The 19,156-nt window shown below is 41.3% G+C and overlaps 1 long non-coding RNA gene across 1 annotated transcript in view; it reads right to left on the bottom strand.

Moving 5' to 3' along the window:
• LOC116526361 overlaps window positions 1–19,156 on the bottom strand; it is a 178,912-nt gene that overhangs the window by 81,904 nt on the left and 77,852 nt on the right. Inside the window, exon 2 of the long non-coding RNA XR_004258112.1 lies at window positions 17,945–18,002. This is a non-coding gene — a long non-coding RNA (uncharacterized LOC116526361). The remainder of the gene's footprint in view (window positions 1–17,944; window positions 18,003–19,156) is intronic.

Raw genomic sequence — 19,156 nt, 5'->3', positions numbered from 1 at the left:
CTATGCCGTAGATGGAGCTTCAAATTAAGTACTTAAAATAGGGAATAGGGAGAGGCTGACTGACAATACAGAACTGGGTTTGCTGAACCACTTTTCTAAAATTTCTTCCCCTTTTGCTGTTGAGAGTCAGAAGGATGTAGTATAGCTAGACTGAGAAGTCAAAAACTGATGTAGCTGGAAACCATGCTGAGTGGATTATGGTGAGTGATGAAGGCAGCTTACCAAGGCACCCTGCCTAGTAGGGATTGATGGAACTGACCGTCAGTGCTGGCTTTCAGAGCTTTGCCTGGGGCAGGGTGCAACAAGGCAGAGGGGTCCTTGTCTAAGTGTGGGATTGGCTGATGCTGTTCATCAGCCATAACACTTACTTCTGGACATCCCAGTGGCTTTGTGATCTGGAGGTGGGAGCAGTGAGGGTTGAAACGGGAAGCAGGACATGGTGATGGTTGAATTGAAACCCTCACAGTATTTGAAGCTTCTGCAGTAGAAGTGGTGGAAATCCTGGATTCTTACCCAAACTCAAGCCGCTGTTAGCATCAACAAGTTCCCTGTCCTTTATTTGTATCTATCAATGCTAAAATAGGTCATAATGAAATAAAGAAGACCTGTCAGCTAGAAAGAGTGAGTGAGCAATGGGCTCAGACCCATTGATAATCAGGAAGCCCTGCCACCTCCCCAGCCCCAGTGCTGGCAACCAGGCCAGAGCCCTGAGCTCCCCAGAAGGACAGGACTTCACCGTTGTCAGGCTGGCAGCGAGTCAACTGGTCAAAGCTCTAGTCTCCAGGTGACAGAACAGGGGCCAGCAGACAGCTCTCTGTAGCTCCTCCCTTCTTCCTCCCAGCTGATACTTATGCTAGTTTATTTGGCAATGAGGAACAAGACATTTTTTAAATAAAAACAGCAGGCAGGACAAGAGGGAACATAAATGCACAAAGAAACTGGTTTTAAGGCTGGGCATGGTGGCTCACATCTGTAATCCCAGCACTTTGGGAGGCCAAGGTGAGCAGATCACGAGGTCAGGAGTTCAAGACCAGCCTTGCCAACATGGTGAAACCCTGTCTCTACTAAAAATATAAAAATTAGCCAGGCATGATGGCATACGCCTATAATCCCAGCTACTTGGGAGGCTGAGGCAGGAGAATTGCTTGAACCCGGGAGGCAGAGGTTACAGTGAGCTGAGATCATGCCATTGCACTCCAGCTTGGGGCGAATGGCAAGACTCTATCTTGGAAAAAAAAAAAAAGAAAGAAGCTGGTTTTAGCCCTTGTGGACTATAATTCTTACCCATCTTCCCCTACTCCTAGACAAAGTCTTTTTAACATTGAGAATGTTTAAAGCAATTTGAAAATCAACTTGGCCTATGTATTATACTGAAGATAGGAGATAATGTATTCCCAAGCCCAGAAGATAGTTTGTTCAAGCCAAGATTATTATCCAGGTTCAAAGTAGAAAGGGTCAAAGATTTGGGAGAGAAGGAAGAATGTCTTTTCCAACATTTCATATCATGTAGTGAAAAAAAGAAAAAGGCAAACCTAATTTTTGAGCATAATTCCCAAAGATGGATGTCAACTAGCAGGCTTAAGAAACTCTCTGGGACACTAAGGTAAGTGAACGCCCTCAGCTGCCTTCTGCTTTCCTGTGTCTCCTAGGAAACCATTATGAAGAAGGAGGGCTGATTTGGTAAACTCCCCACAGGCATAAATTGTTGCTTATTCATCTTCATATCCTTTCATGGTGCCTAGCTCAATGATTTACGATAGTGTTGGCTTGGTAAAGATCTGCTGAATCCTGATAGATGAAGATGTGAACAAATGAAACATGACTTGTCAAGAGGCAGAGATTCCACTGAAAATGTTCATGTGGTTTGACAGGACAGCTTGAGTTTGTATCAAGAAAAGAATGTCAAGTTCATTCATTCTTCCTTTCTTGAGTAGTCCATATGGCTGACGGAGTTGGCCATCCATAAATGTTGGAGATGGGTGGGTGTGTCCATAATACCACCTACTCTGTACACAGCAACAGATTAGGTAATGCAAATAGAAAGACGAGGAGGAGGAAACAACCTCAACAGTTGGTAACTGACTCAGTAAATTATGACATCATATCCTATGGATAGCTAAGCAAATGGATTCATAAGAAAGTACCACTTAATAGTGTATCTTTACATATGAGCATTGAGCTATATAATCACAATAGTAATCCAGAGAATCTTAGCAACTAAGAGGGGACTCTCTGATGTAGACATCACATGTCCTTAATATGTTCTAGCGCTGAGGGTCTTTCTAGCGCACTGTTGAATAGTTCTAATTTTTAGAAGGTGTTGAGCTGAAATCTTACCTCTGGAGTTAAAGGGACTAAATCTAAACCCTTTTCCATTTGAGTGGCCCTCAAAGATATGAAGATGGATGTCAGGGTTTCAGTAAGTCTCTAGGCTAAATGCCACATGCTTTTTCAATTTCCTCCAGTGACATGGTGGCAGAATCCTTCACCATCCTAGTCACCATTATTTGAGTGTATCAGAATTTGCCAAGATCCCTGTATTGGTTTCCTAGGTCTGCTTTATTAGCATAAACTAGGTGACTGAAAAACAACAGAAATGTATTCTCTTATAGTTCTGGAGGCCAGAAATATGAAATCAAGTTTCCAGCAAGGTTGGTTCTTCTGGAAATCTCTGAGGGAGAGTCTGTTCCATGCTCTTCTCCTAGCTCCTGGCAATCTTTGACATTCCTTAGCTTACAGATGTATTCCTCTGATCTCTGCCTCTGTCACCTATGGCCATCTTCTCCCTGTGTCTGTGTTTTCACACGGAGTTCTCCCCGACTGTTATCACTCTCTCCTCTTATAAGCATATTAATCAGATTAGATAAAGGGCCCACCCTACTCCAGCATGAACTAATCTTAACTACCTACATCTACAACAACTCTACCACAAGAAGGAAACGAAAGCAGCCTGGGCAAAGTGGTTCATGCCTATAATCCTAGCACTTTGGGGGGCCAGGGTGAGCAGATAATTTGAGTTCAGGAGTTTAAGACCAGCCTGGCCAACATGGTGAAACCCCATCTCTACTAAAAATAATTTAAAACATTAGCCAGTCATGGTGGTGCGCACCTGTAATCCCAGCTACTGGGGAGGCTGAGACAGGAGAATCCCTTGAACCCGGGAGGCGGAGGTTGCAGTGGGCCAAGATTGCGCCACTGTACTCCAGCCTGGGTGACAGAGCGAGACTCCACCTCAAAAAAAAAAAAAAAAGGAAAATGAAAGAAAGGTCAAATGCTGAGGTACTCCCATGTTAAGAAACTTGGAGTTAGGACTTCAACTTTTGGAGGGACACAATTCAGCTCATAACAGCTCCTACTCAAATGTGGCACCTTGGGCCCATCACGGGCCTCTAGACATGATCTGGTGCTTGCATGACATAGAAGCTCCATCCACCTCTTCCTCACGACTCTGTGCTCCTAGGTAAAACTGCCTGTGATTGCAGTCACATCTTAGCAGCCAAGTCAAATTACTATCTCAAACCTCCAGCCAACCAGCCTATGTCTTTTCATCAACCTTTGTGAAGGTAGGTCTCCCATCTTCCTCTGTGTATGTAGCCCTCACATAATGCTGGCATGTGCTTGGATGAAAAGCAACTTAAGGAAAGCAGTTCATAGGCATGGAAGAGGAGCAAGAACTTGAACCCCTGAAAACACATTTCTCATTTTCATAGCATTTTACATACCCTCTGAGACTACTTCACACAACCGTGCTGGGTAGGAGAGACCTGGCTCCGACATTTGCATAACCCTGGAGTGCAGGCACATAATAAATATAATAAATCCATAAGAAACATTACCGGTGGACCATCCTCTTATAAGTAAACTGAGGCAGAGAAAAACCAACCATAAGAAGGAAATGGAAAGAATCGGAGATCGCAACTACCATATTAGCCATTTTATGGGAGCAGAACTGGTGTGAGAGATGCCAAGATACCTGAAATACACGTGTAAAACCCACTCAAAAGTCAAGTCAGAATTTTAAGACAAAATTCTTCAATTTTCTGAGATAACGGAGCCTCCCTTAATCTCTTGTATGGACCAAAATCAAAGAGCCTAGCCCAAATATATTCACTGAGTATATGCTCCATCTAGGATTAAAACTCACAGTCCCTAAATTCCAAGCTATTGTCCTGTGCTTTTCTGGGGACAGAGCACAGGTGTTTTCATTCTTCAGTCCACCTCTCCCTATTTGGAAATCACGGGCTATACTGCAAGGAATGACCCCGATAATGTGCCTATGTTAAAAAGAGCTTTGCTGGGAAACCAAAATCAATTTTAGCCTTTAAAAATAATTTACGCAAACTATTAAAACTACTTTAAGAAAGAAAAAGGAGCAGAGAATAAGGAGGTGGCACTTCCTTGCACTGAAGGAGTTCTCAGATTTATAGCGGAAGTGTCAGAAACAGGATGTAATATCCATATGACCCCCCCACCTCCCCCAAACAAAACCATTATACCCTTGATGAATTATTGACTTTAGAGTTTTATCTGTGCCATGAATAATCACAAACTTGGGAGTCTCAGGGCACAGTTCATAAACAAATAATTATATCACAATGATAATTTTTCAGGAATTGCAACATCAATCATGGCCATGTTATTATCAAGTACATTTTCTGGTTGTCTCTATTCATCAAACCCTCCTCCCTCTCCACCCTTCCGCATCACACAAGCAAAACTCATCACCAGATTGCCTCTTATTTACACATCACTCAAAGCAGGACAGAGCAGGCACACACAAAATGGGACAACCCAGCGTTTATGAGAGATGAGTTTTCATTAAGAAAGTTCAAATTAAACGCATTGAGAAAGACGGAGGTAGGGGGAGATAATTAATTATTCCAGACTCCCCCAAAGAAGCCATCTTTGAAAAGACCTCATTTAAGAAGATAAAAACAAACAGAAGTTTTATTCCACTTCAGGTAGTACTAATAAAGAAAAAGGGGTTAGTCTCAGAAAGCCAAGGAAATCACAGCACTACAGTAATGTGCCACTGTTTTCTTTTCACGGTGCTCACACACACACAAAGCTCGGGTGCTATCTGCAGGCTCCACCTGCAGGTGGAAGAGGCAGGTGGAGGTCGGTACAGAACCTGGAAAAGGCATAAATACTTCATACAAGTGTCTGTACAAATCACTCATACAGCTGGCCACGATGCTTAGGTTCATCTAAACCACTTTGCTGTGACTGAAACAGAAGGCTAACGTTTCCAAACAAGTAACAGTACAAAAGCACTCTTCGTCAAGCGACTTTACTGAGTGGTTTAATGTCACTTAAGGCCATAGGGCTACTCCTTGGATAACATGTTCATCCTACAATTCAAAAGAAAAATAAATGACTGGCAAAGCAACATAAAGTACCCTCTTTAGCTAAAAGACTGTACCATCGGTTGGTACTAAAACAGAGATATAGACCAGTGGAACAGAATAGAGACCTCAGAGGCAATGCCACACAGCTACAACCATCCGATCTTTGACAAACCTGACAAAAACAAGCAATGGGGAAAGGATTCCCTGTTCAATAAATGGTGTTGGGAAAACTGGCTAGCCATGTGCAGAAAGCTGAAACTGGACCACTTCCTGACACCTTACACTAAAATTAAGTCCAGATGGATTAAAGATTTAAGCATAAGACCTAACACCATAAAAACCATAGAAGAAAATCTAGGCAATATCATTCAGGACATAGGCACAGGCAAGGACTTCATGACTAAAATACAAAAAGCAATGGCAACAAAAGCCAAAATAGACAAATGGGATCTAATTAAACTTAAGAGCTTCTGCACAGCAGAAGAAACAATCGTTAGAGTGAATTGGCAACCAACAGAATGGGAAAAAATTTTTGCAATATACCCATCTGACAAAGGGCTAATATCTAGAATCTATAAAGAACTAAAACAGATTTACAAGAAAAAAACAAACAAACCCATCCAAAAGTGGGCAAAGGATATGAACAGACACTTTTCAAAAGAAGACATATATGAGGCTAACAAACATATGAAAAAATGCTCATCATCACTGGTTATTAGAGAAATGCAAATCAAAACCACATTGAGATACCATCTCACACCAGTTAGAATGGCGATCATTAAAACATCTGGAGACAATAGATGCTGGAGAGGATGTGGAGAAATAGAAACATTTTTACACTGTTGGTGGGAGTGTAAATTAGTTTAACCATTGTGGAAGACAGTGGGGTGATTTCTCAATGATCTAGAAATAGATATTCCATTTGACCCAGCAATCCCACTACTGGGCATATTCCAAAGGATTATAAATCATTCTATTATAAAGACATATGTACACATATGTTCATTGCAGCACTGTTCACAGTAGCAAAGACCTGGAAGCAACCCAAATGCCTATCACTGATAGACTGGACAAAGAAAATGTGGTATATATACACCATGAAATACTATGCAGCCATAAAAAATGATGAGTTCGTGTCTTTTGTAGGGACATGGATGAATCTGGAAACCAACATTCTCAGCAAACTGACACAAGAACACAAAACCAAACACCGCATGTTCTCACTCATAGGCGGGTGTTGAACAATGAGAACACATGGGCACAGGGAGGGGAGCATCACACACTGAGGTCTGTTGGGGGGTCAGGGCTGGAGGAGGGGCAGCAGGGGGCAGGGAGGTTGGGGAGGGATAACACTGGTAGAAATGCTGGATGTAGGCGACAGATGGATGGAGACATCAAACCAGCAAGGCATGTGTGTGCCTACGCAACAATCCTGGAAGATCTATACATGTACCCTAGAAGTAAAAGTACCGTAAATAAATAAATAAATAAAAACAAAAATAAAAAGATTGTACAATCAGGTTAAATCCGTAACACAGTAGGGCTTGCCATGAACTCCTTACGCAAGAGAGCTCTCTCACTGCTCTGTTTCCTCACTGGCAAGTTACACGGGCAAAGCAGTGTGCGTTAAAAATGACCGATAGAAAGAATATTTACACTCCTCAAAAGGAGGCACCAACCCCAAGCATCTGAGACAATTCAGTCCCCTGGTAACACCTCAGGACTCTTGAGGACAACCCTTGAATGCATATGGCTTCAGCTTAGATCCAATTCTCTCTTCCTTGGCATCAAAACATGTCTAGGCAAAGGTAGGGCCGGTGTGTAGCAGTGGGCACCACAAGTATGGGAACTTAGAGGGCTCGATGCAGCCTGACCAGCCCCAAACACCCACTACTCCATCAACCTGTAGGACAGCTGGAGGTTCCAAGTACACTGTGCTACTTTAACCAAAACACTATTTTCTCTCACTACTTCTCTTATTTTAAAATCTTTGAGTTTCCTGAATGTGCCTGGACTATGGTAAGCCCCCTTGCCTTAGGCCAATTTTTTTTTTTTTGAGATGGAGTTCACTCTGTTGCCAAGACTGGAGTGCAGTGGTATGATCTCAGCTCACTGCAACCTCCATCTCCTGGGGTCAAGTGAGTCTCGTGCCTCAGCCTCCCAAGTAGCTGGGATTATAGGCACACTCTACCCACCACCCCTAGCTAAATTTTGGATTTTTAGTAGAGGCGCGGTTTTGCCATGTTGGCCAGACTGGTCTCAAATTCCTGGGCTCAAGTGATGCACCCGCCTCGGCCTCCCAAAGTGCTGGGATTCCCTGTCAGCGTTAGCCACCACATCCAACCGAGGCCAATCTTAATATTTAAACTTATTATCCAACCCCACTGGAAATGAGAAATAAAAAATAAAAATAAACTTGGCCAGGCGTGGTGGCTCACGTCTGTGATCCCAGCACTTTGAAAGGCCGAGGTGGGTGGATCACCTGAAGTCAGGAGTTCAAGACCATCCTGACCAAAATAGGGAAACGCTGTCTCTACTAAAAACACAAAAATGAGCTGGGCATGGTGGTGCATGCCTGTAATCTCAGCTACTCAGGAGGCTGAGGCAGGAGAATCACTTGAACCCGGGAGGCAGAGGTTGCAGTGATCCAAGATTGTGCCGTTGCACTCCAGCCTGGGTGACAGAGCTAGACTCTGCCTCAAAAAATAAATAAATAAATAAACAAACTTATTAAAAGGAGGGAAAGTAGAGTCAAGGCAGAAAGACACACACAACTAGTCCATGGCCCCATAAAACTTCTAGAGATCCCCTTCAAAGCATCTATCTCCCCCAACATAGTATTGTCTTCAGAAGCTAGCCAAATGTCTCCCCTCCTCCATTCTCCCTGCCACAGAGAAGCTGCCCCTCCAGTGGGTGTGGCCCTCCCTCTGTCTGGCCTTTGCCTCCCTCCTGCACGATGAGAGCTCCTCTGGGGTCTGTCTCCCTTTTTCTCCTGTTGGGTAGCTGGACCTCTCTTGCCTACACCCAACCTCCTCTTCACCTGTCACCCCTCTCAGTGTGATGAGGACCTCAGCTGGCCAATAAACCAAAGGCCCTTTCAGAAAATCTACTCTTTTTAGAAATCTGGGAAGAAAATGACATAAATTCTAAAAATTTCAATTTGGGGACCATGTTAAAGAATCAAGAAAGTACACATAAACCAACAATGTAACCTCCTTCCCAATCCCACATCCTCTGGTGGAACTGCTAAGAGCTCTGAAATGGACTTGCCTAGGGTCCTGCCCATCCCCTGCCTGGTGGGAAACTCCCTTCTGACAGAGGAACGATGGGCAGTTTGGAGACAACGGGAGAAAGTACAGAAGGTCACATAAACCATACGTTAATAACCTGCTCCAGGGAAAGCCACAGGAGTCCACCATGGCCAGAGTCCTCTGGGTCTCATCCGAGAGGCCAGGGTCCCCACACACCTGGAGCTCACACACCTCAACAGACACCTCTGCATCAGAGTCACATGGGAAACTAAAAGATTTATAATCATTTAAAGAACATTTTTCCAAAATACAAATGTAACTGCTATTTCTTTCATAGTATTTTCTAGGACGACACTAGCAATTGTTTTTCATTTTGAACGTTTTGAATAAAAGGAAGCTCAGGTTTCTTTCTCTAGCTTTTCCACCTGACTTCCCTTCATGCTGCTCCGGATATTTACATAGAGTTGCCCACGTTAGAGACATTTTTCAGACATTGATTAATCTATAATTCTTTGAAGTAGGGAAACATTATTATCTCCACTTTACAGATGTGGAAACTAAGACACAGAGGTTAATGACTTGCCCAGAGGTCAAACATCCAGTCAATTGCAAATGTGGGTTTTTAAACAGAAGCCTCCCTTTCTGTGCTTAGCTTAATTCAAGTTTGCTCTTAGCTCATCTGCCCTACTCACATCACAGCTGCCTCCCAGTTCTGGCCATCTCTTAAATTTTGCCTTAAGGCCCTTAATGTGCTTCTTGAAAGAGGAATGCTTTCTTAGCCCACTGTCAGCAGTCGCCCTCTTCCTATTCGTTCCTTTGCTTGTAAATAAGAAATGACAACTCCTTTCTGGCGTATTTTGTAATGGTTTTGCATCACTAACTAGTACTATTATTTTCTTTATTTTTTATTAACAAATAGAAGCCTGACAGTTCTTTCTAAACCTAGAATCTGTAATTTTACTTCATTTCTGGCAGTGGCCTGCTATTAAGTGAGGGGCTACCCAAGCCATGCCAGAAATATGAAGATGGGTAAAGTCCTACCCTCTGCACTCCAGCTCTTCAGACTAGAAAGGGAGACAAATGTCAAAATTAATCGTTACAATGGTATGACGAGTGACATGACAGACGTATATATACACCCAGTGTTATGGATGCCCTGAGTAATGGCTACAAATTCAGGCCATGAGGGCAGGGAAGCTTCCCAAAAGAAGGGGATGCTTAAACTGGGACTTGAAAAATAAATAGGAGTTGACCACAGATGCTAGAGAAAGAATGATTCCTGGAAGATATCAGCAACATCACAGAGGCAGGAGGGAACTTGCCAGTAATTCAGCGTGCTGGAGTGATGGCTTCACCTAGGAGCCAGGTGGACAGGTCAGCTGACAAACATATGAAACCCACTGTATGCTTTGCTAGCCAGCCCCATCTCCCAGTTCAGGGCTGCAGCCTTCTAACAAAAGGAGTACCTTGCTCTCACGTAAAGGTGTGCGCCCCTTACCCACCCCTCCTTCCACATTTGTTGGGCTGCATCTGTGCAGAGGGGCCATCTTTTTCTCATTCATACAAAGAAGCCACAAAAAACAGCAGCCCTTTGAGGGACCTACCTTGAATGTTATACGTGGAGTCTGAATGGTACCTCTAGGTAATGGAATAATCAATTTATTCAGAGAAGTATAACAACAGACTTTGTGTATTGGAAAGGCCACTCTGATGGCATTTTAAGGATGACCTGGATTAAATATCCACAAGAGTGATATCCCACGTGGCAAAGGGTGAGAGTTAAGCAGGAGTGGAGGGGGTAGAAAGGGTGGATTTGAGAGAATTAGGAGAGAAATCATGGTGAGTGGTTGGATATGGAGAGATGGAGGAGAGGAAAGAGTAAAAGATGACTCAGGTTTCTGGCGTGGGTATGTGGGTGTCATTGAACAAGACAGGCAGAGAACACAGCAGCAAAGAAAGATTTAAGGGATGAGTAGGAGTTAAAGAGCTCCACTTTTAGACATGGTAAGTTTTAAGTGCTTATGGAAAATGCAGGAAATGTCCAGAGAGTAGGTGGAAAATAGTTCTAGATCTCTGAAGAGAAATCGGTTTTAAAGGTAGCATCAGAAACATCAGCTTTCATAGGAGAAGCCATGGGTCTAGGTGGCATTACACAGGAGAGAGGGTGTAGAATGAGGAAGGGGCCAAGAATGGGGGCCTTGCGTGTGTCAAAGGAGTGACCAGGGGAACGAGAGCTCATGACAGGAATTTTTTCAAGAGGCCAGAAGAATGAAAGGGATTGGTGTTGCAGAAATCAGTTTGAAAAAAAGTTTCCAGAAGGCCAGGTAAGGACTGGAGTATCAAATGGACATGGTGAACAATGACAGTGTAAGATGGCTACCCCTTCCAGAAATTTGGCAGCGAAGGAAATGAAAGAGCCTCATTTCTAAGAAGCAAATTCTTTTTGTCACTGATCGGTATGATCTTTCTTTAAAAAACTATAGCCGGGCGCAGTGGCTCAAGCCTGTAATCCCAGCACTTTGGGAGGCCGAAGCGGGTGGATCACGAGGTCAAGAGATCGAGACCATCCTGGTCAACATGGTGAAACCCCGTCTCTACCAAAAATACAAAAATTAGCTGGGCATGGTGGCGCACGCCTGTAGTCCCAGCTACTCCGGAGGCTGAGGCAGGAGAATTGCTTGAACCCAGGAGACGGAGGTTGCGGTGAGCCGAGATCGTGCCATTGCACTCCAGCCTGGGTAACAACAGCGAAACTCCGTCTCAAAAAAAAAAAAAAAACTATAGTTCCTGCATCACTCATATTAAATGGCTACTGAACAAGAGGGCTTGAGGAAAAGTCCTGCCCTTGCAGAATCTATCTTGCCATCTTCTTCCCATGTACCTCACATTGACTTTCCCACAGCCGAGGCTCTGGCCCCAGCACTGCAGTCACAGAAGCCACTGTGCAAGCAGTAAGGTCACACACGGTAAGATGCGGTGCGTGTATCAAGGACTTTGTGTACTCTCAATTTTCTCCCCAGAGAAATTAAATGACCTCTCTGATAATCCACAGTTCTTGTGTGATATTCTATATTTCTAAAACAAAACTCCTTCCAAGAAAGAGAAAGTAAGGAAGTGTATGGTTGGGGCTTTATTCAATGGAGAAAGAATAAGGTTGGTTCCAAACCTGGATCAGACTAGGGTTGAGTGATGTGGAATCACTGACTCCAGTTAAGCCACTTAAAGCCATGCCAAAAAAAATTGTTGGTTGACTACCTGATATCCTTTTGTTTTTTCTCCTTGGTAATGGAACCCAAAATTTTTTTAGCTAGTCACAGTGCTGCTAAAATAAAATAAAACATTTTGTTTTCTAACCTCCTTTGCAGCTGAATATAGCCACATGACAAAGTTCTAGCCCATGAAATCTTAGCACAGGACAAGAATTTCCAAGAAAGCTGATACACTGTCTTTCCTTCTTATTCTAGACTGTAACTCAGACATAATGGCTGCAGCTCCAGCGGCCATACTAGATCATGAAGTGACCTTAAAAATAAAAACCATGAGCTAGGATAGGGGAGCAGAGCTTAGTTCTGGGGGCGTTACTGTAGCCATGAACTACCTACTTCTGAACCTCTTTTATATGAAACTGAATAAACTTCCATCTTGTTTAAGCCATGTCATTTTGGGAAGAGGGATTTATTTTCCTACTGAATTTAATTCTTAACTGATGTAACTACTATACTTGATTATAAATATCCTTTGGCTGTTCATCACTAACGCAAGTTCCCCAGTTCTTTCCTAAAGTTTGTCTTTTGACCAGCATTGCTCTCTACATATTCTAGCACAAGGATAGGAAAGCATGAGAAATCAAATGTGGGAAAAGAAGCTTCAACATCCTTGTAGGAAGGATGAAAAGAGGTTCTTTAAACTCTAGCAAATGCTTGACAAGTGATGATTCTACCTAACTCCACATATCCAATGAGAAAGAATCCCACAGAAACAAGGAATTACTTCACAGTCGAAAATAGAACCAATTCTGGCTGCACAGACAATACGTTAAAGTTCTATATGCCATTTGTTGCAAGGAGGTATCCTCTGTGAAACCATTTATCTCAGAAGCATTATCTGAACTGTTCTTAAATACCAGGCACTGTCAAAACTCAAAGAAAAGATTGAAAAAAACCTTAGAGTAAACTTGGAGAATGAAATAGGCCATACTTCATTTGTTGTCAGTTACAGGGAAAAGGTTCATGCACACACTGATTACCTGGCAGGGATGGAACTGGAAAACCCTATGGAAGCAGAATTAATAATGAGAACCCAAATGATGCTACTAAGCAGCCACCAGTTACCTGGAGACCCACACACTCCCACCTGGGTGCTGTAAATACTGCCTAATGCGAGTAACTAAAAATTTTGAGGACAACTCCAAAAAAAACAATTAGGTCATCACAAGATCACAAGAAGATAACCACGGCCACCATTTACCATATGCCAAGCACAATAGTAAGCACTTTACATTCACTCGCTCATTGCATTCTCATAACCTACTAATGGTAGATACTATTGTGATCACTCTCTTAAGGCAGCAACTGAGAATCCAAGAAGTTAGATGGCTTATCCATAGTCTCTTAACTAATAATTGGTGGAACCAGAATAATAACCCACGCCTCCCTGGTTTCAAAGCTTGATTGATTTTTTTAAACATTATGCTATGGGTTCTTCCCCACCTTGATGTGGAGGAGAGAATTGCTCCTGAAAGCCATCACAACTACTTTTTTAATACTTTATAAAACAGAGATTTTTAAGACAAAAAAAATCACTGAAAATAAAAGGATTGCTTGATAATAAAATGTTTGATTGATCAGAAATTTATTAAAAATCACATTTGTATTCTAACAGTCTAAAATTTTATAATGCCAAATAATTCAAAACTACAAGTTCAAATCTACAATCATGTTGGAAGATTTAAACATATGTCTCTCCTAGTCATCAGGCAGAAGCAAATATAAATCCCCCTGGGAGACATAATATATACCAGAGTGTTGTATTATCTCTTCAATTTTAAATACTCCATGGAACATTCAATCAAAATTAGCCATTCATATGAGTATGCAAGATAACAATGTGAATGAAAACCTAAAGAAACAGACAATAAAAATAAACCTAAACAAAATCCAGAGAATAGAATGATCAAATGTGGACCTTAACAATAATTGGTGTTTGAGGAGTGAACAGTCAATATTGAAAATTAAGGGAAATTTTCAAATTATAAAAGGAGTGAATAGAAAAAAATCTGCAGCCAAAGTTTTATAACTGAACTTAAGAGCTCAAACAATGGATTTAACAGAAAATTAGGCTTATTTGAGGAGTATTCCTATTAGTAAACAGGGAGACAATATCCACAGTGAAAAAGGGAGGAAAGTCTAGAAAAATACAGGAAAGAGCACACAGGTTGTACGATCGATAAAAAGGCCTAGCCTACACATCATTATCCCAGGAGAGACAAAAAAGAATGAATCAGAGGAAAATTTTGAGGAGACAATGACTAAGAATTTTCCAAAACTGTTTAAAGGTTTCAGAGTTGCAGATTCAAACCTAAGTACAATGAATTAAAATACACGCATGCACATCACACAGGTATTTGTAGTAAAACTGCCAAATACCAAAGACAAAGAGAAAACCACGTAAGCAACCAGAGGGGAAATAAAGAGACTTATTTCTTTCGAAAAACAGTAATAAGACCAAAAGCTAACTTACCAATAGAAACCAGAAAAACCAGAAAAGAATAATCTCTCTTCAAATTACTAAAAAATAAGTCTACAAATCTATAATTCTATATCCAGTAAAAATTGAAGTAAAATACAGATATTTTCAGATGCAAAACAAAATTTATCACCAAGAAACTGTACTAAAGAAACACTGAAATATTCTTCAAAAAGAAAAATGACCCCGGATGGAAACTAAGACTACAGTATGTAATTAAAGCAAAGAGGAAATGTATTAATGACTTTTAAATAAATATTGACTGCATAAGCAGTAATAATAATATCTTGTGGGGCCAAAAATATAGAGAAAAGTAAAGCAAACCAGCGTATACCATAAGTTAGGACAAGGATAAATGGAGTTAAAGTGGTCCATGTTTCTAGCACTGTTAGGACAATGAAATGTTAATAAGAAGTCATAGAGTATGCCTCACTTCATGGAACAATTCTATTCCTTGGAAAAGATGCCAATATAGCAAATTTGTTTTTGTTATTAAATGCTATCATAAAATCGTAGCTATGAGCTCTTATGAAGTCTTAACCACAAATCTCAATTAAAAAATTACATCTAATGATACAAAAAGCATATTTAGATTAAATGACGAAAAAAAGCTTTTAAAGGAATACTCCAAATGAATTCTCACAAAAGAATACTACATACTAGACTATGAGTCAAGAAAGACAATACTGATAGCTGTCTAGCTTTGGACCTGCTGTTTGTCCCTTAACCTCTCTGGGGCCCACCTGGCTTAAACATAGAGTGAGGTAAGTTTGCAGATGACCTCCAAAAGGAGAGGTTCTCCTATCTGACCTCAACCTAGCAGGTCAGCTAGAGTCACCAATATGCCCCGTTCTTGATGGCTGATCCACAGAGCATGCTGTATTCTTGCCACTGTTGGGTCGCTCTGTGGCTGTGAATGACAGTCTCCTGCTCACCAAGAGTCAGCAGAGTTTATACAAATCTGTTGTGCTTGTTATCGTAACAATGCATGTTATTTAATGTTACATAAATATTCAAATATAAGAGTGAAAGAAAGAAGATTGTTGCTTCTATGAGAACTAGGATTAGTTTTGCAAAACAGATTACACAGAGGAGACTTGCTTTAATAATTTGATGTTGACGACTGTAAAACATTGAAGGGAAAGTATCTCTCAGATTGTGTCAGAGATCTTTAAATTTATACCTCTTTTTAAATAAACTACACTTTGGACAATGAAGACAATATTTCGGGGCGTCAATTATGCAAGAAAGATGATGCAGGACTATAATTAGTATGCTTGCACTTTAAAAAGCCTGAATCTACATCAAATCTATGTAAATGAGTACATTTAGGTGTCTTAATTTAATACGAAATGTTCTAGGTACATATGCATGGGGTTTTTAAAGCTAGTTTTTAAACACATTCCATGCTTTATCTAACTTTTTAATTAAATTGTCTTGATCTTGTTAGATAACAAGGTTTCCTCTGTAATTTCATAATTAGGATTCTGTTTATAAAAATTGAACACAGTGGTTTCAAGCTGGGCATGGTGGCTCACACCTGTAATCCCAGCATTTTGGGAGGCTGAGGCGGGTGGATCGCCTGAGGTCAGGAGTTCAAGACTAGTCTGGCCAACATGGTGAAACCCTGTCTCTACTAAAAATACAAAAATTAGCCAGGTGTGGTGGCACGCATCTGTGGTCCTAGCTACTCAGGAGGCTGAGGCAGGAGGATCGCTTGAATCCAGGAAGGGGAGATTGTAGTGAGCCAAGATCATGCCACTGCACTCCAGCCTGGATGACAGAGTGAGACTCCGTCTCAGAAAAAAAGAAAAAGAGAGAGAGAATTGAACACAGCAGTTTTAATAGGCACCCAGCTTCTATAAAATCTCCTTGGAATTCTGAAATGGTTCAAATGTTGATTCTTCAACTCTTGCTTCTGTGCTCTTTAATCACATTATCAGGCTTTTCAAAAGAACAGGTCGATCTGAGACAAGTAAGACCACAACAAGGACAAGCACATGAAACGCCTGAGCAAATGAACAGGAAAGCACTTTTAACTTTTGGGTCCTCTCCAAAAATCCCATGTCCCATGCTCGTCCCGTTGTTTCACACAGTCACCTTTCGCTTCTACTAATGGCCTCAGTACCTTTAGACTGGAGAGGAAACTTAGTAGAAAGAGCATTACCCATCAAATGATGAGACTAGATCCTCAAATTTAAAAGTGATCTTTGAAGGTCACTGCAAGAAACTGCCTCCGTTTCCCCACGCTACTCTTCCTGTTCCAAAACACTGAAGTAGAGACAAAATAAGATCCACAAAAAGTTTTTCATCAATTTTCTTGAGGTATTTTAAATGTTATCTGGTACTAGCACATTTTAATACAGATGAACTAACCAAATACATAACTGTGTTTGATGTAGAAATAAATAGGGAGGCAAGATGGAAATAGAATCAGAGTTTTCTAGCAGAAGGCGGGCTTACTCTTGTCAATGTCCTGGGGCAATCAGACACAAATACTGACTTACACTAACTAAAATGTACAGAAGGCCTGAGGAAGGCATCAGGATGGCAATATACTAATTTAAAGTGAGAAATAGAATTGTCACACAGACTGGAATTGTTCAGGTTGGCATAATAATCTCCTTTTTTCCCTGTAGTCAGGGAAAACCAAATGGTAATCAGAAGCTACTCATTACCATGAGAAATCACTGTGAAAGACTTAGAAATATTTAAAATCTGTGTATTTTCTATATTCTCCCTCTCCATGAACAGACCTTCACTGGAACCAGAAAACTGCTGTGAGGACAGTGAATCAGAAAAGGAGTCAGATGAAGCTCATGTTTTCACATCAGGCGCACAATAGGAACACTCTTGCCTTTGGGACTGGAATTTCTGGAAGTTTGATGGTGAATTCTCTCACTCCAAGGGACAGAGCTGGTATGGGATTTTCAAAAAAGGGATGTTTGGTGATTCTCCTTTTTTTCTAGGCTTCCCACAGCTCTTACTAAGCCCCTGCTTTGGATGTATCACTTATTTAAATATGTTAATATAATTATACATACATAGAAAATTACAGTCTCCCAAGGCTGGACGCCAATCTGTCTCTTCTAGAGAGCTCTACACATCCCTCCCCTGTTCCATATGCACTGCTTTACAGTGTAACTCTACTTTCCTCACTTCTCAGTTCTTGGAAATGTACTAGAACCCCCAAGAACCAACCATACTTGACACTGTCTTATGGAAGAGACAAGCCTGTTTGAAATACAGGTTCAAAAATGAATCCTGGCTAGACTTCGATGATCTTAAATCTGTACTGATTGTGTCAGTTTATTCTCAAAAAGCAAATCTATATGTTAAAAAAAAATCCTGAAGTTTATCAAATAAAAACATGGTTTTCCCATTTATCAGAATTTGCTGTTTTGCCAAACCATTTTATTTCCAAACATTTTAAGTAGGCATTGTAGAACACATTTTTTAATGACTTATATTTTAGGCCTACAGCTTCATGTACAACCTCATTGTACCCCAACTGTCTTATTATCCTCTCCTCATCTTAAAGCTCCTTAAAATTCAAGCCAAAGTAATAATAGTGAACCACATAGAATTCTGAAAAATTACCTGAAGTCATGTTAGATGGCAGATTGAGGGTCCTGACTGCATTCTTGCCTCCTGATACCTAACAGAATGAGAAAGAAAAATAAAAGACAAGGCCAAAAAAATTTCGTGATAACAACCAAACCCAGAAAGGGTCATAATCTAACATAATAAGCTTCAGAAACAGGACATTTTGAATCAAAGAGAAGAGGCTCTCCACAAATTCATTTCTGAATAATCCCTCATTCTTCCCCCTTCTAACATTTCAAACCATTGCTTTTAACAAAATATTGGAAATTTTCACTGATACCCCTAGATCTGAAGTTAAGGAAACTGAGTGATTAACATTAACTCTCTCCTCAAAGAAAGGAGAGTTAACATTAACCAGAAATTCATTGCTGAGAGAAATGTATGAAGCAGAGAATGAATGACGGAGCAGATTTGAGCCAAAGACTCCGCCAGAGTAGCATGCTGGAAAGACGGTGTGGTTGTTAATATTTAGTGTCAACTTGATTGGATTGAAGGGTGACTAGATCACTGGTAAATTATTGTTTCTGGGTGTGTCTGCGAGGGTGTTGCCAGAGGAGACTGGTATTTGAGTCAATGGATGGGGAGAGGAAGACCCACCCTCAATGTGGGTACACGCCATCCAATTGGCTGCTGGCGTGACTAAGACAAAGCAGGAGGAAGAAGGTGGGTTAAGCCAGCTTGCTGAGTCTTCTGCCCTTCATCTTCCTCCTGTGCTGAATGTGTCTGTCTGTTCTTCCTACCCTTGGACGTCAGACTTCAGGTTCTTCGGGTTTTGGACTCTTGGACTTATACCAGTGGCCCTTCAGCCACAGACTGCAGGATATACTGTTGGCTTCCTTACTTTTGAAGCGCTTGGACCTAGACTAAGCCACTACTGGTTTCTTTCTCCCTCAGCTTGCAGATGGCCTATTGTGGGACTTCACCTTGTGATCATGTGAGCCAATTCTCCTTAGTTAATTCCCTTTCATATATACATATATCCTGTAAGTTCTGTCCCTCTGGAGAACCCTGAGTGATATAAATGATATCTACATCCCTAATAATGTGTAGTGAACCCTGTAGGGAACATGCAACAAAATCTCAGGATAGAGCCCAGACGGTATAGCAAAGATGGCATAACTCAAATGAGCTTTCTTCTCCTGTCCACCAACCTAAGCCTAAGATCCTACCATTTTCTCACATACAGAGAAGTGACTCAGCCTCAAA

This window comes from Sapajus apella, unplaced genomic scaffold (assembly GCF_009761245.1).
Source record: "Sapajus apella isolate SASKATOON/1434 unplaced genomic scaffold, GSC_monkey_1.0 scaffold50, whole genome shotgun sequence".
NCBI lineage: Eukaryota > Metazoa > Chordata > Mammalia > Primates > Cebidae > Sapajus > Sapajus apella.
This window is presented reverse-complemented; position numbering and strand designations above follow the sequence as displayed.